Source organism: Mus musculus, chromosome 14 (genome assembly GCF_000001635.26).
Source record: "Mus musculus strain C57BL/6J chromosome 14, GRCm38.p6 C57BL/6J".
Taxonomy (NCBI): Eukaryota; Metazoa; Chordata; class Mammalia; order Rodentia; family Muridae; genus Mus; species Mus musculus.
The window spans coordinates 26,504,215-26,530,969 of record NC_000080.6 but is presented as its reverse complement, the minus strand read 5'-3'; the positions used below and the strand labels follow the sequence as shown (position 1 = coordinate 26,530,969).

General features: G+C 39.7%; 1 protein-coding gene and 1 pseudogene across 20 annotated transcripts in view; one reads left to right on the top strand and one right to left on the bottom strand.

The window, feature by feature from the left end:
* The window catches only part of Slmap (sarcolemma associated protein), a 121,457-nt gene that overhangs the window by 3,655 nt on the left and 91,047 nt on the right, over positions 1-26,755 (top strand). The gene's annotated exons all lie outside the window — the stretch shown is intronic.
* Gm2178 (predicted gene 2178) lies at positions 16,033-16,452 on the bottom strand (annotated as a pseudogene).

Here is a 26,755-nt window from a genome sequence, read left to right as displayed (position 1 = left end):
AAACACTACTAAGCCTGAGTTTTCTTTTCTTTTCTTTCTTTTCTTTTTTTCAAGACAGGGTTTCTCTGTGTAGCCCTGGCTGTCCTGGAACTCACTTTGTACTGTAGCCTAGGCTGACCTTGAACTCAGAAATCCACCTGCCTCTGCCTCCCAAGTGCTGAGATTAAAGGCCTGTGCCACCTCTGCCCAGCCGGAGTTTTCTTATCTGTGGATAGTATTGCCTTCTTAAAGTTTTTATTTTTGGGATAAAAAGAAATTTTGGGCTCGTCTGCACTAAACACTAGTTCTGCCACTGAGCCATGCTCACTGCCCCCTTTGCTGTCTTGGGATTCAGACTATTTATGCAAATCACATAGTACCCGGTGCTTGGCACGTGTTAAAGCTCAGGATTTCGTACAAGGGTGTTCGTGGGGAAGCATGAGCCAACATCAGCGCCCTTTGAACTGCTGTGTGCTGTGGCGTCTTGGGAAAGCAGTACTTTTTTTTTCCTTTTTAGACAGGAGCTCCTGTATGCTGAGCTCACTTCACACTCAGTACAGGCCCAGAGAGTGGGGACTCAGGCCTCTACATCCAGTTTTATTAGTGTTGAGGACTGAACCCAGGACTTTGTACAGGCTAAGAAAGCACTCTACCAACTGAGCTACATCCCAAGTCCAGAAATTGTTAAATACAATGACAGCTATAGAAGAAATGTTAAAAATAGAAGGTAGTGAAGTTGGTAACTTTGTTCCAATAGGCATTTTGCCTTGGAGGGAACAACTGGAGTAATGTGTCCTTTGTTTGACTTTGTTGGAGACCTGTTTTGTAGTTGCCATTATGAAGGCCTAGTAAAAGCTGGAATAAGTAATGAATACTTGAAGCATGTGTTGGAATTTTGAGACATGGTCCAGAGAAGACCCTGTGTCCATGACTGCTTGAGGCAGGACTCTTTCTTCAGCACTCTCAGTGTTAGAGTTGCAGGCCTTGGCCACTCGTTACTTGAAAATTTAGTTATTCAGCTCATAGATGTTCAGTTTAGAAACTGGCCAAGTGCAGGGAAGTAGAAATCTAGACAACACTTTCAGGAGCTTGGCTGTCGGTCTAGTACAAGAAATAACAAGCCATGGGTGGGCTTCTCTGTGGGACTTGCAGGGATATGTAGGTGATGCCTTTTAATGTTGAATTCATGAGCAGTGAGTGACTCCCCCCTCCCCGCCCCCACTGTGGTGTTGACTGTTTTACAGTTCATCCGAAGGGGTGTTAACAACCATCTTGTTTGCCTTTGTGTGTCTTCCTTCACTCTTCAGTTTTTATAGCCCAGAGTGGTACTTCAGTTGAGCCACTGAGCAAGTAAATCTGTCTATATGGTAGGCATACTGAGGGATTATGAGTGGACATATTGGATGGCCTTGTTAGTGAGTTCCAGAGAGTTTTGGATAGAGAGCACGTTAACAGCCAAAATCACCATTTAAGAAAAGTAATGCAATCTTTTTTTTTTTTCCCCCCCGGAGACAGGGTTTCTCTGTGCAGTCTTGGCTGTGCTAGAACTCACTGTGTAGACCAGGCTGGCCTGGAACTCACTGTGTAGACCAGGCTGGCCTGGAACTCACTGTGTAGACCAGGCTGGCCTGGAACTCACAAATCCACCTGTCTCTGCCTCCCAAGTGCTGGGACTAAAGGCGTGCGCCACCACTTCCCAGCACAATCTTGTGTCTGATAGAGGCCTGGAGCCAAGAAAGTACAGCTTACCTTGTGCGTTATGTCTAATGTTCTTACCTTGTGCGTCATGTCTAATGTTCTTCTCCTAAATGGTTTCCATCAGTGCTTTTCAACCTGTGGGTCCCAACCTCTTTGGATCACACATCAGCTATCCTCATATCAGATATTTATATTACGATTCATAACGATTATGAAGTAGCAATGAAATAATTTTATAGATGGGGGTCACCACCACATGAGGAACTGTATTAAGGGTCACAGCATGAGGAAGGTTGAGAGCCACTTCTTTCCATGCTAGCTTGATCCTCACCTCTGCCGTCTGTGATTATTTTTCCCTCACGAATATGAGGAAACTGAGGGGAGGTAGATTAGGTTTGCATTCCTGAGTTCACATTGCCAATAAAGAATAGAGCCATGATTTCGGCCCAGCTCTTTTGGTTCTTGACTTGATATATACAGGGCCAAGCTCATAAACGCTGCCATCCCAAGACTGTGACATTTTAAACAGGATGTGATTTTGTTAAGTGCAAACACCAGGTTGACAGTAGAAATGAAAATGATTAAATGTCCAGAAGCAAAACCAGCAGTCTGGTATATTAGATTAAATTGTCCAGTAGGATTTCTATAACAAGTGAAAACTTTAGGAAAGTTTCACAGATAACTTAGTTCCTGAATGAAATGTAAATGCAGCTAGACTGAAGGGCTTAGAAAAAGGCAGAGTGTGTGGAAGCTGACTCAAGGAAAGGGGTGTGGGTGGGAGGGATTGCTTAAGAAGAGGCATAGAAACAGGAGGTCTGTCTGTGCTCCAGTGTCATCGCAAGGAAGCCATTGAGGAAGAAAGCCAGGTTGTTTCTTTCCTTGACATGTCTAAACGTGACTGCTAAGATCCTGGACTCAGCCTTTGAGATAATGGCAGATTATATGTTCATTGCTTTTTATTTTGTATGTATATTTGTTTTAGCAGATTTCTAGGTTTTCTTTTTGTTAACAGAAGCAAGAAGTTCTTTGAGAAATGTTATAGTTTTGTGAGAAAGTGGTTTGTCTGATAAGTTATATTTAAAGTACATTAATTTAAATATGTATAGGAAGCCAGGTTGTGTTACCAAACTACAAACTACTGTATTTCCTTTCATGTTACTTTTTACAATATCGGAAAGTTGATGAAATATTTAATCTAATATATTGGGTTTTTAAAAATACAGCTTAGGCAGAGGAGAACTGGCCCTGTCTCTCTCCTGGGCAGAGTAGAAGAGCTGATCCTGGTGTTGTGGGTGCAGGGGAGCTGGTAGGCTGACTAACTCATCCAGGCCCAGTTTCCTGGCTTTGAGTTGGCCCACCGTAACGTCTACCTCATCTATGTTCTGTTGGAGTGTGTGAAGGGGTTGGTCCTACAGAACCAAAGCTGCAGGATCTCTATGACACGGGGCAAGAGGAGAAGAGTCCCAGTGAAGATCCAGTATTGATAGTGTACAGAGGCCACTTGATTGGCCTCAGACCAGACCAATGACTCACTGCAGTGAACATTTGATAGTAAAAGATGTGTGGACAGAGGGGTATGCTGTGGGACACACCACAGCTTCCACAGTGAGATTTTTTTTTTAAAAAAAGTTTTATTTTTTGTTTTCTTTTGTGGGGGAGGTTGCAGAGGTAGAAGGTGGATATGGAGGAAGAGGGAGATGGTGGGTTCAGGGTACATGATGTAAATTCAGAAGGAATCGGTAAAAAGTCAGAAACCATATGGCTTAGGGCTTGGAGCGATAATGGCTCAGCGATTAAGAATACTCACTGACTGCTCTTCCAAAGGACCCAGGTGTGATTCCCAGCATCCACATAGTGGCTTACAACTATCTTTAAGGCCAGACCCAGGGGATCCAACATTCTTTTCTGTTCTTTGTAGTCACTGCACACACACGTGATACACATAATACAAGAGGGCAAAGACCTGAAAAATAATAGTTTACATATTCTTAATCATCCCATCCCATTTTGTTATTTGACTTTACTCCTTAAATTCATTAATTTCTTATTTTGAGATGGGGTCTCACTAATATAGTGAGCTACTATGGCTATTATGTCATGGAACTTATTTTATAGATCAGGCTGGTCTTGAACTCAGAGATTCCCCCTACCTCTTCCTAGTGAATGAGGAGAGTACCACACCTGGATTTAAATTCACTCTTAACCTTCTTGGGCTCCTATTTGGTTTTCTTAAATGGTGTTTGTGTTAGTCTAAGATCCATTCTGTAGTAAGTACGGAGTACAAGGTTCATCATTTAAGGTTTAAGTAGAAAGATTATGAGGTTGGTTTTTTTTTGGAAATGGATGCTTTGGAGACAAGGTCTTGTTATTTATATAGCTAAAGCTAGCCAGAACCCGTTATCTAGCCCAGTCTGTCCTTAATCTCTCTAGTCTAGTGCTTAGACTATAAGTGTGCGCTGCTTGATTTGCCATCAGATTGGTTCTTAGTGGCAGTTACTTTATATTTGAATCAAAAATAATATGGCTGGCTGGGATATAGCTCCATGGGAGAATGCATGCCTAGCATACATGAGACCCTGCCTGGTTCCATTCCCAGAATTTCCAAAGGAAAAAAGGGTGTGTCTTGGGGGTGGTGGTAAGAAGGGTGACATTTTATTCTAAGAATTTTCTGGGATCCATGCTTTTTTTTCTCCCCCCTCTGGGTGTTACAGGTAGACAACACTCTTGCTCAATTTTTTTTTTGATTGTTGTTCCATTAATTATTTGTAGTATTAAAATCTTTCACTCCTACCTCCCATTTCTTTTTCCCTTCATCTCAAATTTGCTACACCAGGGCCTATGACAGTGCTCACTGTTCCTTTTAAAAAACAAGTGCCCTTTCTGCTTTTTTGTCTCCCAGAATGACCTTCCTCTTTTATCCTGAGGCTTAGTTCCGGGGAGAAACTTCTCCTGCCTCTCTGATGAATGGATGGCTTCTTTCTCTTTACTCCTGTAGAACTTTGTCTATAACTTCATTTTGGGACACAGACAACAAAATGAGTGTAATGCAAATGCTCTATTGCCCTGCCAGATGTGCGCTCTTGAGAACCGAGAGTAGGCACTGTATAAACGTTTGAATGATTGAACTGTGAACAATCCAACAATCTGTGTTTCTATAAACCCTTGATGGGTTGAAGGGCAAAGGGTCATTCAAGTTAGTTTCCAATGTGAGTTTTGGACTTAATTACCAACATGTACTCTTTGTACAAATCATTACTTACTGAGAACTTTCAATATGCATATTTTGCTAAGTATTTTGCACTTTTATATAAACATGTGTTTGGTGATAATAATTTTGAACTGGTATATTTATAGCCACTCTTTGACAAAATAATACTTTATTAGGGGAGTGTATTTCTAAATATTGATAATATAATCTGTATAGCAAGTTTAGTAAGCAAGCAGAGCTGTTGCAGTCTGACATTTTCTTTCTTTCTTTTTAAACCCATGGATTAAAAAAGCCAAAGTACTAGGCATTTACTCGGAACTTCTTATGTACTTAACAGTTGTAATAAAACTGCATCTTTTGCTGCTGCTGCTGCCTCCTCCTCCTTTTCCTCCTCCTCCTCCTTTTCTTTTTTTAAATTTCATCTTGATTTTATTCAGACAGGGTCTCACTGTGTAGCCCTGGCTGTCCTAGAGCTGACTGTGTAGACCAGGCTGACTTTGAACTCACATTGGTTCACCTACCTCTGTCTCCTGTGTTCTGGGACTAAAAGTGTGCACTACCACACTTGGCTAAGTCTTTTGCTATTAAAAGGTAATTTAAGCTTTCATTTTGTGGCATATAACTAAAAGTTTGTTACAATTTTTAACAAAGGAAGAAGTCCAGTGATGTTTCTCTTAGTTGGCTGATTTTTTTTTTTTCCTCTAAACTTACCTCTGCTATTCCTAATGTTTTTTCTTAGATACTTTTTAGGTGCATGTTGCAGATGAATAACGTAGTCTTCAATTATTATTATTTTTTTTCTTGGTTTTTGAGGCAGGGTTTCTAGGTAAACCTTGGCTGTTCTGGAACTTGTTCTGTAGAGCAGGCTGGCCTTGAATTCATAGAGATCCTCTGCCTCTGCATCCCAAATTCTGGGACTAAAGTCACATACTACCACTGCCCGTCCTGGACAGACTTTTAAGTTCAGTACTGGAGACGAAGCCTACCTCTCCTAAAGCCGTTCTCAGGAGGTGCTATACCACTCACCTATCTAGTAACAGTTTTTAAATTTATTTTTATTTTGTTTTTACCATACAAAACAATGAACTTCATAATGACATTTTTCATATATGCATGTAATTCTACTTTGCTCTATCTATACCTCTACTGCCAACGCCCACGGGTCTCCTTCTCCCATTTTCACCATACAGTTTTTATACTTGAAAGAGAGGGTGTGGTGTATGCCTGAAATCCAGTGCTCCAGACACTTGAGACAAAAAGATGACAAGTTAAGGCAAGCCTGGGCTACATGGCGTTGGAGAGTGTTACGCACCTAGTTCAGAGGAAGAGCACAGGGCCTTGGTACAATCTCCAGGGCATGCACACACTTGGAGAGAGAGGAGGGAGATGGAGACACACGCACGTGATGTGCGCTAACACGCGTAAGTTAAAAAGGAGGCTTTATGGTGGCGCTTGGAAAGTGAGGTTTTGGTGATTAGTATTGCATTCTTTGTCTAACCTATACTTTGTGGTAGATTTTAACTTTAAACATGAATAAACTTAGTACATTAGATTTTCATAATACTTTCATGCTTGTAGTTTTATTTGCATGTGTTACTACTTCTTTGACCTGATCCAGCCAGACAAGAGTTTTCAATGTGGGGAGGCTCAAGTCTTTCTGTATTTTTAGTTATCCAAATAGTAGGAATATGCTCTCATAAAAGCTGAAGCAGTATGGAAGCATACCTTCATATCTTCTACCTTCGAAGTAGCTCTTAGTTTGGTGTATATATATTTTTTTTATTGCATTCGTCCACTTGGATAGATCAGTAAACTTTCTTTCTAAACAAGTGTGAGCATGTGTGCGTGTGCATGTGTGCGTGTGCGTGTGTGTGTACGTGTGTGTATGTGTGCGTGTGTGCGTGTGTGTGTGTGTGTGTGTATGTGTGTGTGAGCGTGTGTGTGTGTGTGTGTGTGTGTATGTGTGTGTGTGTGTGTGTGTGTGTGCGCGCGCGCGTGAGCGCGCTGGAGAGCCTTGGTTTTTTATCCTCAGGAATACCATCCACCTCCCGTGAGTCAGGGTCTCTCATTGGCCTGCAGCTCTTCAATTAGGTTTGGCTGGGTTAGCTCCAAGGAGCCTCTGTCTTTTAGTCCATGGTACTGGATTACAAACTCATGCTACCATGCCCATTATTTTTTGAGATCATGTGTTATAATGGCCAGGCTGGTCTCAAACTTGCAGTCTTGTTTCCCCATCCTAAGTGCTGGGATAATAGGCTTGAACCACCATTCCTAGCTTTGAATTCCAATGTTGTTTGAATGTTTTTTCTGTTTCCCTAGTGTGAATGTCTTAATCATGGTTGGACTTTTGTCTTAATAAGTTTAGTAAATGGAGAGGCCGTTTGTAAGTTTAAAATATTTGTTATCAAGACCAATTCTGATTCTATTGAGAACTTTAATGTTGGAGTTGAGCAATGGTAGTTAAAGACATAGTTTAAAAGCCTAACCCAAACCTGGGGAGTGTATACAAATTCTCCTAACCCAGGGATTTGTGATGATTGCAGGGACATGGAGAGGGTAAAACACTAGAAATACTTGGTTTCTAAGAACCAAGTATTAATTTAAATTACTGTTGAACTTAGTTTGGAACCATTATGTTGCAGGCCAATTTGTATCTCAGGTCTAATGCTTGCAAGTGCAGTGCAGAGTCCAGTAGATAGTTGTATAAAAAAAGAACTAGGATTCCAAATACCAGAAGTATCTGTGAATCATTGTTTCCAGGGAGCTGAGAAAGTCATATATTGCTTCCTCCAGGAATGGGGGCAGAGAGTGTGGGAGGAATGGAGAAAGTTCCACAGAGAATGTAGTTTTTAAATCGCTGTTTAAAGCATGAGTAGGGTTCTGCAGGCTGCATGAAAAAGAGCAGTGGATTCTAGCCTTCGGGAACAGGAAACATATAAGGTGGAAAGGCCTGAGAGAACAGTGTAGTGTGGGAAATGCATCTCTGAAGTTAATCTAATTGAGATGGGAAAGGAAAATGCCATCAGTCTCTGAGGCAGTTGAACCCCTGGCCCATCCCGGAGCCTGTTTCAGATAATGACTATAAGGCTTTCCAGCTGTGCCACCTTGGGAAAGCTCTGTGCTGCAGTTTTCTTTACCTGTAAAGGAGTCTAGGGCTAAGAGTGTTTGATTTCCAGACCGCTAAACCAACCAAAAGAAATGCAAACAAACAAAACATTAAATGCAGGCTATAAAGACAGAAGAGAATTCTTCATGCCAAACACTTCGTAGGTACTCAACTAGTGGCTATTAAGTTTTTCTTCTTGGTTTAGTTGGTGTACGCACACAGTAATATCTTGTGTGCTGATTTCCTATAAATGATTAAAAAAAAAAGGCAGGGTCTCTTGTAGTACAAGCTGGTATAGCACACTCTGTAGCTAAGGATGATTTTGAATTCTTGAGCTTCCTGCCTCAACCTCCCTGGGCATGCTCTACCATGTTTAATTTATATGTATGTATTTTCTTTTTCTTTTTCTTTTTTTTTTTTTTAATTTTTAAAGCCCATTTTTTTTTAATTAGGTATTTTCCTCATTTACATTTCCAATGCTATCCCAAAAGTCCCCCATACCCTCCCCCCACTCCCCTCCCCCCCCACTCCCACTCATTGTTGAGAGTTTTTCTCCCTTGAGTAGTCTGTTTTTGAGTTTGTTAAACTTAGTAAATTCTTTTGAATTTGTGAATTTATGAATGTGGTAACGTAATAATAGTTTCTTAATCAATCTCTAGTATGCAAGTAGAATTTTAAGATTAGAATCTAGTCAGCCAACCAAGAAGGCAGTTTTTTTCTCATGGCTAAGGTGTTGAATGTCTTTAAAAAATTTATTGACCATTTGTTTTTCTTTTGAGAATCACCTGTTTGGCTCGATGTTGGCCATTGTTTTTACGGGAAGATGTGTGATTGTAGGGTTGGCAGAGTTCTTGACCAGGCTGTGGACTCGCTTTACTTGTTGATTTCTGTTGTTTTGGTTTTTTCCCCTTAGCTGGTAGGGCCCCTTTAATTTCATGTAATCCCATTTGTCAGCAGTCGGGCTTACTTTGGCTGTGGCAGTACTTTTCAGAAGGTTCGTCTCTGTGACTCCGCCTTAAAGTGGTCGTTCCTATGTTTCCTCCAGCAGATTTTCAGCTCTTACGTAAAGGTCTTTGATCCATCTTGAATTGAATTTTGTGCAGGGCAAGAAATACAGATCTAGTTTCAGCTCTTATGAGTGAACTTGTTAACTTTCTCGTTATTGTTTGTGGACCAGTCTGGCAGTTTTCCCACCATGACTGGCATCTCACTATGTGAGTTTATTCTGTGTCTTCTATAGTATTACATTGGCCCACACATCTCTCTTCATGGCAGTTCTGTGCTGCCCGTCTTGTCTGCTGCTTTCCTTGCTTTGTTTGTATAGTATGATTGAGTTTAGGTTGAGTTAGTCGAACATCCCCAGCAGCTATTTCTGCGTAGGCTTGCTTTAGTTGTTGTGGGGTCTTCCATATGGAGTTTAGAGTTATTTTTCTATATTGTGTAGATCACTAGTGGAATTTTGAAAGAGGTTGCATCTGTAGGTACCTTCATATATAACACATCTATTTTTACAATAGTCTGTTGATTTAGGAACATGGAGGATGGGCCTTTCCATCATCTTGTGTCTTTAGTTTCCTCAATCTTTTTTTTAATTGATTGATTTTTTTTCCTTTAATGTGCATTGGTGTTTTGCCTGCACATATGTCTGTGTGAGAGTGTTGGATCCTCTGGAACTGGATTGTAGACAGTTGTGAGCTACCATGTGGGTGCTGGGAATTGAACCTGGGTGCTCTGGAAGAGCAACTCTGTAATGGCTATTCCTGGTTGTCAACTTGACTATATCTGGAATGAACTACAGTCCAGAATTGGAGGGCTCACCTGTAATCCAGATCTTGAGGCTGGGAGATAGAAGTTTCTGACCTGGATCTTGGCATGGAGATCTTGAGGCATAGTGGCCAGGAAAAGCTTAGGCCCAGGCAAGGTTGTACATGCCTATAATCCCAGGAAACCAAGGCAAGTAGATCTCTGAGTTCGAGACAAAGCAAGTCCCAGATCCAGGTGTGGTGGTACACTCCTTTAATCTGGGCCACGCCTTCAGCTGGAGACCTGCATAAGGCCATAGGAAGAAGGAAGGCTCACTCATTGCCTGCTTGCACTTACTTGCCAGTACAACTGTTGGAATCTACTTCTACAGAAGACCTGCTGAAACAATTAGCCTCATGGGACTGAGCAACTAGTAGATTCTTGGACTTTCCATTCATAACTGCCCATTGTTGGTTGAGTTAGACTATAGACTGTAAGGTATCACAATAAATCCCCTCAATATAGAGAGACATTCCATAAGTTCTGTGAATCTAGAGACCCTGACTAATACAGAAGTTGGTACCGGGAGTGGTGTATTGCTGTGATAGGCCCGACCATACTTTTGTTTGAAAGAATGTGGATTTGGGGACTTTGGATTTGGAAAGACATGTAATGTTTTAAGTGAGACTTAATGAGCCATCCTAGTAGGAATATGGAAGATTTTCTTGCAGAAAATGATTTGAACTCTGCAGACCTGCCCCATGAGGTTTCAGTGGAGATTAATTTCAGTATGTGGCCTGGAGACTGTTTTTGTAGTATTTTGTTGATGAAAGTGGCTACTTTTTGCCCTTGTCCGAAGAGTGTGCACGAGGCTAAGTCTCAAGATTAATTGCATTGAAAAAAGAAGTCTCAGAAATGCCCATTATAGACTTTGTTCTCTGGTTAAGCTTCTTCAAGAGTGTTTCGAATAAGCAGAGCAAGCTTAGAAAGGAAAAATATAAACTATATGGAATATGAAAGGGGCACCAGGAAGTGAAATGGAGCTGAATGCTGTGTTCAAAGGTAGTAAATTGAACTAAGAGAGTGGTGACCTTGGGGCAAGATCCCACCCAACTAAATTTAGGTGCAGGCATGGTAATTACGCCTTTAATCCCAGGACGCAGAGCCATGCAGATCTCTGAGTTCAAGGTCAATCGATAGAGCAAGTTCCAGGACAGCCAAGCTAGGCAGTGTGCAGGAGTTAGAAAACAGAACGATGGTGATGATGTAATAGAACAAGGGGGCCAAGTTCTAGCCCCAGGAAGAAGCAACTTTGGCAGCTTCATCCATGTGTCTCTGGCTCTAAGGAGACTACTGGGACAATTGATGCTGGATAGCTGGAGCTATACAAACCATCACAAACTCTTAATCACTGAGCTACCCCTTCAGCCCCTTGTTTTTACAGTTAAAGATGCTGATTGTAGAAGTCTTTAATTTCCTTGGGTAGGTTTATTACTAACTAGATAGATATTTACTTATGTTTATATGTATTTCGGAGCTGTTGTGGGTAGGATTTAAGAAAAATTCCTTCTTGGCAAGTTTATTGCTGGTATATAGAAAAGCTACTGATTTTTGTGTTAATTTTGTATTTTGTTACTTGGCTGGAGCAGTGGACTTAGTGGAGTCTTAAGAGTCTTTTAGTATTTGTCATCTGCAAATAGGGGTGATGATATGACTTTAGCCTTGCTTATTTTTTCTTTTTCTTTTTTTTTTTTTAGTGTCTTTTCTTGCCTTATGGCTCTAGGTAAGACTGGAATATTGTTGAATAATAATAGTCACTCTTGACTAGTTCCAAATTGCAGAGAAATGTTTTTTTTTTTTAATATATTTAATGTGACGTTGGGTGGATCTGGGTGGTGGTGTCGCACACCTATAGTCCCGGCACTTGGGAGGCAGAGGCGAGCGGATTTCTGAGTTCGAGGCCAGCCTGGTCTACAGAGTGAGTTCCAGGACACCAAGGGTTATACAGAGAAACCCTGTCTCAAAGAAACAAAAACAAAAACAAAACAAACAAAAAAAGATGTTGGGTGTAGGAGATAAATGTATATATATGTCATATATACAGTCTTTATCATGTTTAGATATACTCATTTTATTCCTACCTACTATGTTTAGGACTTCTGTCATGAAAGGATATTGAACTTTTTTTTATGATCATTCAAATTCTGGCTTCTAGTGTATTTATATAGCATAATGAATGTATTTGTTAATTTACATATACTGCCCCAAACTTGAATCCCTGGAAATAAACCAGTTTGGTCATGATGTGTGGTCTTATTAATGTGTTACTGGGAGTTCTGCCTTGGGGCTAGTCAGGGCAGTTGTTCTGTAGTCTTGCTTTTGAGTTGCCTCCTCCTTTGGGTTCTTAGAATGAGATTGGCAGTGTTGCTTGTTGTTTGGTGCAATGTTTTGATGAGTATTGGTGTGGGTTCTTAAAAGTTTAGCAGAAGTCAGCAGTGAATCCTAGTCCCGAGCTGTTTGTTTTGTTTTTGGTGTGTGTGCATGTGTGTATGCGTACATAGACTTTAAAATTATTCAGTCTACATTCAATCCCATTTGTCATGGGCCCGTTTTAAGTTTTTGTTTTTATTTGATATGTAGGAGTTCATCTGTTTCTTTTAGATTTTCCAGTTTCTTGGAATATAACTTGTAAAATATTATCTAATGATTCATGGATTTCCTTGGCACTTGTAACATTTCTCTTTTCATCTCTACCTTATAAATTTGGGTCTTCTGTTAGTTTGGCTAAAGGTATGTTGTTAGGTTTTGTTTTTATTTTTTTCTTGAACTGTCTCTGCATGTTTAATGTGAGCATTTATATATAAACTTTCTTGTTAGGACTTTTCTATCTGTATCTTTGAGGTTCTGGTAAATTGTGCTGTTATTTTCATTTGGTTCTAAGAATTTTAATATTCTACCTTGATTTTTTTTCTTTTTTCAATGGCTCATTCAAAAGTATTGTTCGATTTCCTGGTATTTGTGTTTTCATTGCTGTTTTCCATGGAGTGTGTGGTTGAGCATAGCTATTTATTTTGTGGCCAGGGAACATAAAAGAGAAAGAGGAGGTGACTGGTGTCACATACTGTTCTGCATGTTCACGTTTTCAGTGATCTAAGTTCCTTCTAGTGTGTCCTACTGTATAGAAGTTCCTTTATTTCCCAATAGTGCCATCCGTTGCATTGCATCTTTAACACCTGAGCTTGTGGTAGACATTCAGCATCCAAACCATAGCACTACTAGACTATGAAACAGACTAATTATATAGGTGAGGTAATCATGCTATTACTATCCTATTATTATACGTTTTGACCTCTATTTGTTGTTGATGATAATATATAAGATTATCATATAGCCCACCTTCCACCATCTTCCCATAAAAATCTTTTAATGGATTAGTTTCATTAAAAGATTTTTAATGAAAAGGTTAAAATTCTTTTAATGACAGATTAAAACCTGGCTTTGGACTTACTGTGTATCCAAAGATGACTTTGAACTCCTGGTTTGCCCCTACCTCCTGAGCACTGGGCTTACTGGCATGTGCCAACACACTTATCCAGTACTGAAGATCAAACCCAGGGCTTTGTGCATGTAAGGAAAGCATTCCACTAACTGAACCACTGCACTGCAGTCAGCCTAGCTCTACAGTATTTATGAGTGTGTTTACTTGGTTTCCTGATTCCATTGTTTTTAGCATCATGGAACCAAGACATGGTAAGAAAAGCTACTCTGTTTGCCTCAGGTCAACTAGGAAACAGGACATTAGAGGAAGAGGCTGTGTGCAAGATATACCCCTTAAAAGCTGACCTCCAGTAACCCACTTCTTCCAGTGAGGCCCAGTTTCCACCATCTTCTCATAAAAATCTTTTAATGGATTAATCTTTTGATTGTCAAAGCCCTCATGACTTATCATTTTCCCCAAATCTTACCTAGGAAGATTGCGTGAGACCCATTCTTTAACACATGAGTGTGAGGTTTAATTCCACATTCATGTTATACCAGAGCTGTCTTCTCAGTGACTTAAGGGATGTTCAAAGTAATAGATTTGGAGGCTCAGTGAGTTGGTGAGTGTGTAATTACTCTGAAATGCTTGATTGAGGGGTGTAGAGTATAATTAAGCATTTTGCTTTTAAAGCCTGTGTATTATACTTGTTGATAACTTGTTTGTTCTTAGTTTTAATTGTTGCTACTTTCATGAAGTCTCTGTTAATTGTCCATATACAGGAGTGTCTGGCGTGAGGAATGCCATACAGTTCAGGTATTCCTTCATAGGCTTACTTGTTAGTTGAAATCCTGAGTTAACTACATACTGTGCTAATGGATTGTGACTCAATCATTATGTATATTGGAATTTTGAGCTTTATAATACAGCATGAATTAGAAATTCAGTAGCCATAGCTGTTCTCGTAATTTTTTTTTAATTTTTAGATTTGTTTTTTTTCATTTTTAATTTTTAAAAATTTCATTAGGTGTTTTTTTCATTTACATTTCCAATTCTATCCCAAAAGTACCCCCTCCCCTCCCCTCCCACTCCCACTTCTTGGCCCTGGCTTTCCCCTGTACTGGGGCATATAAAGTTTGCCTGTCCAAAGGGCCTCTCTTTCCAGTGATGGCCGACTAGGCCATCTTTTGATACATATGCAGCTAGAGACATGAGCTCTGGGGTACTGGTTAGTTCATATTGTTGTTCCACCTATAGGGTTGCAGTTCCCTTTAGCTCCTTGGGTAATTTCTCTAGCTCCTCCACTGGGGGCCCTATGATCCATCCAATAGCTGACTGTGATCATCCACTTCTGTGTTTGCTAGGCCCCGGCATAGTCTCACAAGAGACAGCTATATCAGGGTCCTTTCAGCAAAATCTTGCTATGTAATTTTTTTTTTAATGTTCTGAGTTTTGAAAAGTTTGGAACTTAACTTTGTATTACTATTGAGAGAAAAAAATTGTTTGAGAAGACTTTGAATATAAGTGTGTATGTAACTACTGTGTGTGAAGTCTGTGGAGAAAGGCTTTCTGAGAGCTGAATTGTGTCAGCTTTTACTCTGCATTTGGCCAGTAATAAAAGTTTAGCTTAATCTTGAGCGTGTGAACTTTTCATTCAGCTTTCCCAGGCGTTGGGCTCGCAGGCGTGCACTTCATCTGCAGCCCAGAGCTGGGACTCTGGTGAGCTTTAGCTCTTTCTTTGCACAATGTTTATCTATTGTAAACTGTGGATGTCAAAACCCACAATCCGCACTGTCACTTCCTTTGGACAGTGCAGTTCTGCTAACATGGCTTCCACGAAACCGACTTTCTGAGTCTTGAAAACATACTGAGAGTGCCCTCCGAAAGTTAAGGTTTGATACATTTCCTGAATTACGACTACTTTTTAAGGTTTATTTTAGTGTTTTCAATATAATTTTCAAAACCCTGTTAAATGAACCTCTATTATTGTTACCAGAAAACTCCAAACGTTCTTTAAGCCTTTTGGCATGTCATTTAAACTGCTCAGATTACATCCTCAGAAGATTATAATTTTATTGTGTAGCAAAGGTTTCATAATTTATATCCTTTACTGAATTTAAAATTAATTAATTCGACATCATCTAATTTCAAATTTTGCTTTACATATTAGATTCAGATAATGATTATGGAAGCATTCTGATAGGAGAAATACAGAGGATAGTTTGTGGTTGCCTTTTTGCTGTGTTCAGAATCGTCTCGCAGCTTGAGCTTCTTTAACTGCGTTGCTTCAGCTATCTTGTTTCAGAAGAAAAGTGAGGTGAACTAACTAGTGATGCCTATAGTTACTCTAAACAGCACTTGGCTTTAACGAGCAAAAATTTATAGTAATTATGCTAATCAAATATTTAAAAAGCGGCACTCTTAGTGATGTTAACAAGTGTTTTGATTTTACTGGTTTCTTTATACTTTTCATATGTGATAATGCTTCAGTGTAAAAATGTCATTTTCTTCTCTGTGAAAGTTATGTACATGAGCTGAATCAGTCAGTAAGAAATGGTCCTTACTTTGTTTTAGTTGTCTTTATGCTGTTTTCTTTTTGATTGGCTTGAATTTAGGTTGGGAGGTTGTCTTGTTGATACATGGGTGTATGTATGTATGTATGTATGTATGTATATATTTTAAGTTTAGTTAATATTGAATAGATCATAACAGCTTATTGTTCTAAGTTTGGTTAATACTTAATTTTTTTTACAGTTTGATTTTCCATTTCTTCCTTAGACTTCTTAGATAATTGTGTCTGTTCTGATTTTCTTTTTTCTGTTTTTGTAATTACTTAAAGCTGCATGTTTATTTTGCTTTCTGACTCTGTGCTTGTACCTTCAACACGTTGACAATGATTTTCTGCTCCTCAATAAAGAAAGCCTGCTTGATCCTGTCACAGACACACTTGGCACACATGGAGCAGCTATAGGCCCTGCTTACCTGCATCTTTGTCTTAGACAAGCGCATAAGGACTACCCTGGCTCTCACAGCAGGCAACCCTTGCAGTCTGAGTGGGCACACGCCACATGCAGATTTAGGTGCTTTCCCAACCTTCTTGGTATAAAGGTAAACAATCCTGTTGTCAGGGGTTCGAGACAGCCTCGTTTTGTTAGAGGCTGTATTGTAGGAAAGCCTTTGACAGTATGTCAACCGCTGGACCATACTGAGTGCCTCTAAGCACTATCCCTGGAAGAGGAAGAACCTGTTTTGTTTTTTCTTAAACCATATTTTTTGTTTTTTGTATTGTATATTCCTTAAGTGGACTTTGATGGAGATGTCATGTATTGAACACAGGGCCTTTATGTGACAAGTGCTGTGTCATTGATTATACGCTCAGCCTGGCTACAGTGCATTCTGTGTTTCCAGAAATATCCATTCTGAGTGGATATTTTATAGTTATATTATTTAAAAAGCAAGTTCTTTAAGAATTGTGTGGACTCACGTATTTTTTTAAAAATATAATGACATTATAAATAACAAAGGGCCAGGAATATATGTCAGTGTAAGAGTATCTTTGCTTAGCATCTTCTGACTCTGGATTTGAGCTGTAGTATATTAAAAAGGAAATTTATTAATATGGCTAGCTGCATTTAGTAACACAATAAAGTAAGATGGCCTCCTTAGTTTACTCTTATGGGTATTTTGAAGGAAATTCTTTTCTTCCCTGATCTTTAGTTTCGGACTTGAGAGTTCAGTCTTCGTTATTTTTTGTTTGTTTTTTGTTTTTTGTTTTTGTTTTTTCATTTGTTAAATTCCATTTCTAACTTCGTGACCCATGTGTGATAATGTAACAATTTTAAAGTGCAGCACTCACTGAGCTCCTCACAGGTCTGGGTTGTCACGTCTCTGCCCGGTGGACTTGACATTCTGGCATATAGTGTGCCACCACCCAGCTTCTGTCCCCTCAGCTCATCTAGGACAGATGATTGCTAGGGAATTTAACACACTCCATTTGTCCTATAAAACCGTCCTGTGGCAGTGTTGCATTTGATGCAGTCTGTCCATACCCCTCTGCTGTTATGTACTTTGTCTGTCCTTTGACTGTCTCCCGTATCACTCATGTGATCCTTCATTAAATTATACTTAAAAGTCACCAGGGAGTCTTTCATATGAATAATTCAGGCACTTAGATTAATTTACTTTTAGGGTATTGGGGAGCAGGGAGGAGAGGGGTCTGGGACCCACTCAGGGTCACAGGCGTGCTGTCGCACTACACTCCTGTTCCCCAGGATGCGCTTTTAATGGAACTTTGAAAACTTTTCTGTGCATAGCACTGTTCTTTCCTGGTTCTTAATTTTTTTTTTGACAGGTTTGACATCTCCATCTTTGTCTCTATTGTCTACAGTTACCACAAAGTCCTCGTTTTTATTCCTTGACTTTTAATATTCCCAGTTCTTTCTCAAAAGTCATATAATTACAGTTTTAACTACTTCTGAGTGTTTTATTTCAAAGTTTAAATCTTCATGTATTTCTTAGCTGTACTTTTAGTTTATTTTTAATTTTCTAGCATGTACACTGCAGTGTTTAGTATATCTACAGAGGTCCACAACTGTTACCACTTGGTAGTTCCAGAATGTTTTGTCAGTCCACCTCCAGAGCGCCTGTGGACTGTGTGGTACTCACTCCCCGGTCCCTCCTCCCTGCCAGACTCCTGCGGCCACTCATGTTTCTTTGTCTGTAGTCTGGCTATCTGGACGTTTGTTTAAATGGAATTATGTGACATGCCTTCCCATCTACTTTTCATTCAGCATAGTGTTTTCAGGCAGGGCCTCTCCCAGTTGCAGTACTGACCGGCACTTTGTTTTATTCATTGCAGATAGTAACCCATTGTATATATCCAGTCATCCATTCACGAACGGTTAAGTTATCTTGATTTTCTCTGTTTGGCTATTATTTTTTTTAAAGATTTATTTATTTTGTGCACTGTCATAGTCTTCAAACACACCAGAAAAGGGCATCAGATCCCATTACAGATGGTTGTGAGCCACCATGTGGTTGCTGGGAATTGAACTCAGGACCTCTGGAAGAGCAGTCAGTGCTTTTAACCTCTGAGCCATCTCTCCAGCCCCTGTTTGGCTATTATGTATACATTTGTGCACAAGTTTTGTGCTACATATATTCTAGTATTTTTGTGTATATACCTGGAAGTAAAATTGCTATATCATGTATAACTCTATGTATAATAGCATTTTGAGAAACTGCCAATCTGCTTTTCAAAGTGGATATATGGTTTTGTACTTTATCAGTGTCTGAGGTCTCTATCTTCTGATGAGAATCTTTGGGAGAGTCTGCGGTCATAGCTCAGGTTTTGCTTTGTAGTTCTCCAGTGAGTACTTATGCTGACCATTCCATCTCCTCTCTGGTGACGTACGTGCAGTGATACAAGGTCCTGCCCAGGCTGCCTTCCACCTCACCATGCTCCTGCCTCATCTTCCTTCAGCTGGTCTATACTACCATACCTATGCTTGTATGTCAGTATTTTGGAGAAGTGCCTATTCAGATCCATTCAGTTTTTTTCAGACAGGGTCTCACTGTATAGACCAGGCTGGCATCAAATTCATAGAGATCTTTCTGCCCCTGTCTCTTGAGTGCTGGGATCAAAGGTATGTGTCACAACACTTAGCCAAGGTTTTTATTTTTGATATTTTTGAGATTATAGTATAATTAAATCATTTCTCTTTTTTTCCATCCAAGCCTCCCCATATACCTCTTCATCTCTCTTTCAAATTAATGGTCTCTTCTTCATTTATTATTATTACTTGCATATATGTATATTCATACTGCCTTCTTGCTTGCCTGCCTTTTTCTACCCACCACCTTTCCTCTTTTTCCTTTCTCACCTCTCCTGTTCCTCATCCTCGCCTCCTCCCTTTTCGACTCTCATTATCTATCTATCTATCTATCTATCTATCTATCTATCTATCTTTCCTTTCTTGTTTTTTTGTGACAGAGTCTTGCTATGTACATGTGTCCAAGGTTTGCCTGGATTGTGGAGCCCAATCATTACAGATGGCTGTGAATCCTGGCTCTGTCACCTTCCATCACCTTGGGCAAGTCATTGTTGTCACTTTTTCTGTCATAGGATTCTTACGAAACACTTAGAATATCTGTGCTGTGAAAGAACACACCTTGGAACAAATGTACTTATTAGTTAGACTTTTCCTGTCACAGTAATCAAAATCCTTGACAGAAGGCAGCTAATGAGGGAGGGTTTCTTGTGGCAGAGAAGGTGTGATGGAGTTGATGCAGCAGCATGTGGTTGGGACTCCTCCTATCTTGGTGGACCAAGAAGACAAGAAGGGAAATTGCAGCCAGAACTCATCTAGCTTTCCTGTAGCTCATGGATGGCGGGCGCCACCCTCTTCAGGGAGAGTCTCCCTCCTCAGTTAGTTCTCCTTGGAACCCAAGATGTACCTTACTCTTTTCTAAGGTGTTTCTTATTTCAACAAGTTGACAAAAATCAACACCAATATGTAAAAACTCAAATACAGGTTGGCATGTTGTGAAGTGCTTGGAAGAGTTTGCTAATTTAGTAAGCATATGCCTGTGACTTCTTATGTGTATCATTCCTAGGAGCCTTGTTATAGGTAATGTTTAAAGATGTATTATTAAGAGCTGCAAAACAATTGTGGTGGTGCACATTTGAGATCTTGGCATTGCAGAGGCTGCTGAGGCAGGAGGATCAAAGGATTCAAAGGGGCAAGGACTTCATATTTCTACGGTATAACAAAATAAAACACATAAGATGAAAGCAGAATAATTTTAACCCAGGAACTGATTGCAAAACATATTCTATATATTCAATAAACCTGGTAGGTCCAGATTAATGAGTAATGAAATATTACATAGTCATTAAGTCATATTGTCAAAAGTATTTGCTTAATTTTAATTTATTACTATGTGTGCTTGCATATGTATGTGTGTACAGGCAAGTGTGTGCATGATGCATGCATGGAGTTGTCAGGCTTGTGTTGCAAGTGATTTTACTCGCTGAGTCATCTCATCAGCCCTGCCAAAAATTTAATGACATAAAAAAATTTAGATGAAATGTGAGTCCTGTGGAGTGATATACGTGGAAGAGGCAAATGTGTCATTATAATGGGTATGTTTATAATTCTTTAAAGAGATAGTGCAGGAAATTAGACTGTTTATTGTTTACAGCATATAGAGTAAACATATTATGCTGTTGACAGCAGCTTATTCTTGAAAGCTTGAAGTATTTGTTTTGATTTTGTTCAGTATTTAATTTTATTATTCTGACTTCAATGATTATTTGAAAAAAATTTTTTTTTGTTTTTGGTCTTTTTTAAGTAGGCTTGGCTGACCTGAAAAACTCTGTAAAGATCAGGCAGGCCTTGAACTCATAGAGCTCTGCTTGTCTCTGTATCTGCAGTTCTGAGGTATTAAAGACATAGTTAATGTAAATAATTAATTTTTGGAAAGGATCATAGGTAAAAAGCCCGACTCCTGGTCAGTACCGGTTCTGCTATTACAGACTTGTGAACTTTGTTTGTTTTTTAAAGATTTATTTTATTTATGTGAGTACACTGTAGCTGTCTTCAGATACACCAGAAGAGAGCATCAGATCCCACTACAAATGGCTGGTTTGTTTTTTTTTTTTTTTTGAGACGGGGTTTCTCTGTGTAGCCTTGGCTGTCCTGGAACTCACTTTGTAGACCAGGCTGGCCTCAAACTCAGAGATCCTCCTGCCTCTGCCTCCCAAGTGCTGGGATTAAAGGTGTGCGCCACCATGCCCGGCTCTACAAATGGTTGTGAGCCACCACGTGGTTGCTGGGAATTGAACTCAGGACCTCTGGAAGAGCAGTCTTAATCGCTGAGCCATCTCTCCAGCCCGACATGTTAACTTTAACCTTTTGTCTTTTGTAGCAAAACAATTTATTCATCTATAGAATGAGAAATTTGATTTATTTATTTTTTTAAAATTTTAATTAATTGATTTTATGTGTATGGCTGTCTGTCTCTGTGCATGTCTGTGTACCATGTGCATGCCTGCCACTCACAGAAGCCAGAAGAGGGTGTCAGATCCCCTGGAACTGGGATTATAGCAGTTGTGTGCTGCTATATGGGTGCTGAGTTTGAACCTGAGTCCTTTAGAAGAGCAGCTAGTATCTTAACTGCTGAGACATCTTTCCAGCATTGGACTTACGATTTAGAAGGCACTACGGTAAAGTGATAAAGAACTGAGAAGTCAGGTGTGACAAATTGGGGACTGTAGCTATGGAAATGACCGCATAAGTTTATACTACCTCTTTTTGGCTGTGTGGCCTTAGTTTTCTTGTGGGAATAATAGCATTTCATAGGGATTATGAAAATTAAATGAATTATGTGTAATGGAAGTAATATTGGGTGTGGCTTAGGACTCAATAACCTCCCTTATGTAATGCCAGGGATGTTTTTACCCAAAATGGTGGTTGTTAAATTTGTATATCATTTAAAACTTTAACTAGTATTCTGTTTAGGTATATTTGAAATTGTGGAGTTTGCCAGTTTGTGAAGTGGAGTAGTTTGGATTTTAAATTCTTCTTCTGACTTCACATTGTGCTGTCTTATTTTGGGCTCTTGTATCTAGTTTCTTCAGGCCTTAATTTATGAGGGCTTTTGGAGAACGCAGCACTAAAATCTTACTTGATTTTTTTTTTTAAGAGTTTTATCTAACCCTTTATTTTGAAGCCCTGGTGTGTACTTTAATCTGTTTGTGGTAAGTTGCAGTATAGCATTCCTTAGTTGTACCTCTTTTTCTTCATCTGATATTTTAACTTTAGGGTATAGCATAAGGGTCAAGGTAATGTTATAGCAAGTTGACTAGCCTATTGATTTATAGGAAAAGTTAACATTATGGCTTTTGAAACTCAGCTAGGAATTGGTAGAGTATACTTATGCATTTAATTTAGTAGTTGTATAGGTGTTACTTAATTTAATCCCAGAAATGACTGTATCCAGCTTTTAGTAAGAAACAAATCAACATATTAATTACTCTTAGAATTAGTTAACATGTTGAAGTTCATTTTATAACCCTAAATGAAGGCTACTGAAATAAATTAGTTTCATATTTCAATAAATTTTTTTAGTTTATTATTATTATTATTAATACCTTTAGAAGTTTCCCCTTATTGTGCAGGGTATCTGAAGTGAATGTTGTTTCAGGGGTCATCATTTCTACAAATGACCAAGAAACAAGAAAATTTTGCTTGTTTGTTTTTGTTTCTCGGATTGTCCTATAGTTACTTTTTGTTACAGTGATGAAGCACCACTACCAAGGTAACTTTGGGAAGAAAGTTTATTTTGGCTTATGGTTCCAGAGGGAGAGCCCATATCTTGGGGGCAGTGTGGCTGCTGGCAGCAGGCAGCAGGCAGCAGGTGTGGTAGTGGGACCAGCAAGGGGGAGGTCATATTTCTATCCGCATGCTGGAAGCGGAGAGCAGACCAGAAATGGGGCACAGTTGTAAACTCTCAAAGCCTACCCCGGTGGTTTATGTCACCCAGAGAAGAAAGTTGTTGGTTGATTCAAGATAGATGTTTAAGGCAGACGGGGCAGCGTATGGAATCCTGAGGAAGAGGACAGAGCTTAAGGATGACCCAGGCTACAAAGCGAGTGGAGCCAGCTTTGATCACAGTTAAGACCCTGTCTCAAAAACCTAAAATAATCAAGCAAGCGTGCAAGCAAGCTAATAAAAACTGGAGCTCTGAGGTTCAGTGATAAAGCATGTGATGTGCTTCACGTGTTGTAGAGCTCTGGATCCTGTCATCAGCAGTGTAAAAAGGGGGGAAATTCATATGTAACAAAGCACAAATTGGTTGTCATAGGGAACCAGTTCCATACCTACTGCTAGAAAGGTTGTGAAAGTGACACCAGCTTGTTTTTGGAATTAGTGAGCCCAAGATAACTTTTATTTTAATTTTTGAATATAATTTAAAAATTTAGTGGTAAATTTAAAAAGAGAGATAAACCAAAAACAAAGAGCTTTAAATGTTCCCAGGTGCTATGGTAGGTCTGGTCAGGTCTTTCTTTTGACTCTTTCTCAGGAGCTGCTAGCCTAGCATGACTGTTTCTTTGTTGCTGAGAGAGCTGTATGTTTGCGCTGTAGTCTGCATCCTGCTCTTTAGCTTTGGCTAAATCCTGAAGCTGGTTGTCCCTCAGTGACTCACACCTCGGGACTCCACCCCATGCCTCTCAAAGGAAAAATTCCGTCCTGTCCTTCCTCGTCTACTTGCTCTGTGGACTCATTTTAAAATACACTTCTGAGCTTTTAAAATGTTCCTGTGTAGTTCTTTTTATGGGTGGACCAAACAAACATCTTTGCCTCATTCTCAACTGGTTTTAGTACAGAAGGAGAATAAATGACAAATTATCTACCAAAAAAGTGGTAAAGGAGCTTTTCAAAGCGAGTAATGAAAATTTATTTTCCTTCTAACATCAAAGAATTGTTCTAATTTCTGATATTATTTGTATTAATCATGTTTTGCATAATTACAACCACAGTTTTGTACCTTACCCATACGTAAGTATGTTTCTGTGTTTATATAGGGAGGTGTGGCTTTTATATTGTTGATAGGTTTACATGAAATCAGAGATGAGGCAGTCAAGAAATTGGGGGTGAGCTGGGCGTGGTGGCTCACACCTTTAATCCCAGCACTTGGGAGGCAGAGGCAGGCGGATTTCTAAGTTCGAGGCCACCCTGGTCAACAAAGTGAGTTCCAGGACAGCCAGGGCTACACAGAGAAACCCTGTCTTGAAAAACCAAAAAAAAACCCCCAAAAACAAAAAAACAAAAAAAAAAACAAACAAAAAAAGAAATCGGGGATGATAAGGAAAGCATCTTCCTGTTCATTTCATTATGCTTTGTAGTAGTTTTTGTTCTTGTTTTTTTTTGTTTGTTTGTTTGTTTTTGGTTTTTTTTGTTTGTTTGTTTTTTCGAGACAGGGTTTCTCTGTGTAGTCCTGGCTGCCCTGGAACTCACTTTGTAGACCAGGCTGGCCTCGAACTCAGAAATCCGCCTGCCTCTGCCTCCCGAGTGCTGGGATTAAAGGCGTGCGCCACCACCGCCCGGCTAGTTTTTGTTTATTAAGAGTAAAGTCAGATGTGCTGGTAGACAGCTGAAGTTCTAGTACTCAGGGGAGGAGACTGAAGAGGATCTAGAGGCAGCATGGGCTACATACTGAGACTCTGTCTCCAAAAAAGAAAATTAAACCCAGAAACCAAAATAGCGTATAACCAATTGAATACAGTAATACTTTTCTTTATGGTGCACTGTCTTCTACTAGAATGGTAACTGATCTTTGTATAGGTAGTAATATATTTATTTCATCCCATTAGTCTTTTTCATTCTGATTGGCTTGATTTCTTTAGGACCCCAAGAAGAAATACTCCTGTACCTTCGGCTTTTGGAATTAGAGATTCAGGGTTGTAATGTGCTGTGGCTTTGCTAGATTTCTTCTGCTTTTTGGCAGTTTATTTGGGTCAGCATGACTTCTATATGTATTCTATAAGTAGTAGGTAGCTCTTGACTTTTTTTCTGACCTTTGTAGGTATTGTTTTTCCTGATTTCTTTTCCCCCTTGTATACTTTGAACTATTCTATCAGAAATTATTTCAAACATTTTCCTTCCTGGCTTCTCCTTAAGGAGTTTGTTTTTTTCAGTTATATCAGTATTACTTCATATAATTATTTTTTATTATTTTAAATTATGTGTATATGTCTGTGTGGACATGACTTCAGGTACCCCAGAGGCCAGTGGATCCTCAGGAGATGCAGTTATTGGTGGTTGGCTGTGAGTGGTGTGATATGTGTTGGGAATCATTTGGGTCCTCTGCAAGCGTAGTTTGTGCTTTTAACCACCGAGCCTCCTCTCCAGCATCTAGTTCAGGTAGCACTATTGATCAGTTAAGACTTGTGCTTTTTGTTCTTGTGTATCTTACTTTCCTCAGTTCCCCATCCCTTCCCCTTCCTTTGCATATTTGTACCACTGGGGCTTGAGTCTGGGACCTCATGCCTAGGAGGCAAGTGCTCTATCATGGAGCTGTATTCTTAGCCTCTTTTAAAGATGCATTTTTGGACAAGGTCTTGGTAAGTTGTCCAGGCCAGCAGTCTTCAAGCCTTAGTTTTCCTAGTGTCTGAGATCCCATGTGTGGACGCCATGCCCAGCTCATGGTCACATTTTCTATTTTTTTCTGCTTATATTTACTCACTGCACGTGCTACAGAGAATCTAAAAGTGAAATGTTCAAAACTCAAGAGTCACTCACTAGCCATACCCACTCCAGCATTTCCAAACACGGAGCCTTGGGCTGCCCACGTAGCCAAAGCTAGAAACTTGTGCCTCAATACTGAGTCCATAGAATCTATCATTAAGCCCTTCCTACTGCTTCTAACATTGTCTAAGTTCAAAACATTATTTACTTTAGAATATAGCTGAGCATAAGCCTTCTGGAAGGCTTTAGTGTAGCACCGCTCAATCAGTTACTTTCCTGAATGAAGTACCAGTTTGATTTCAGTACTTCCCTGCCTACATTTATAGTGATGAGTTCCCTATCGTGTGTATCCAAAGATTATACTTTGTTTGACAATTCTGGAGGAAAGGCTTGGTGACTCCTTACCTTTCTAGTCTTGGTTCCTGTCTCCTCTGTCTTCCATTTTTCTAGTATCCCTCCAAACTTCTTCCTTGCCAGCCCTACTTGCTGTGTTGTTTCTAATCCACGGTTGCGCAGGCTGCTCAGTCCTCCCCACCCTGACATACTCTCACTCATTCACCCCTTAGATGGCTTTATTATGGGATGGAGACCTGTACTCCTTGAAGACAGGGCAGGTAGGTGCCTCTGCTCTGTGGAGGGTCTGTCTCTCTTAACTATAGAAAGCGGCGAGTGTGCTTTCTCTTGGTACATAACCACTTCACAGTTGTGCGTAGTAGTGCATGCCTGGAGGTCTAGCTGCTTGGGGCTCTGAGGTGAGAGGAGTGCTTGAGCCTAGAAATTTGAGTCTCCTCTGGGCAGTATGACAGGAATATCACCTCTAAAAAAGGCTCTTGATGTCACTTTTCCTTCTATGTTTTGTTTATTTCTTTGCTTCCCTATAAAACAAAGCCCATTAAAAGATTTGTCTTCATATGCGGGCTTTCACTCTTCTCTATTTTCTTTTGAATTATTCTCTTGAGTCATTTGGCTTTTATTCTCCAATACTGTACTTGTAATTTCAGTTTGTCCCTTTCAGTGGTTGTTCTGACTGAGATTGTTTGTAGTGTCTATATTTCTGTTCCCAGTGGCTATTTCTGTTTCTTACCTTATCCACTCTGACCCTCAGTCACCCCATATTCCTGAGAAGCACCCCTCACACAGCTTCCAGGCGATAACCTTCTCTCAAGGTATTTCTCATACTTGTGTATTATTTTCCTAGTTTCTTTTCTTTTTGTCCTATAAATATAGCTGTTATGTTTATTACTTAAGGAATGGGACACCCCCCCCCCAAAAAAAAACCACCTGTACACTGT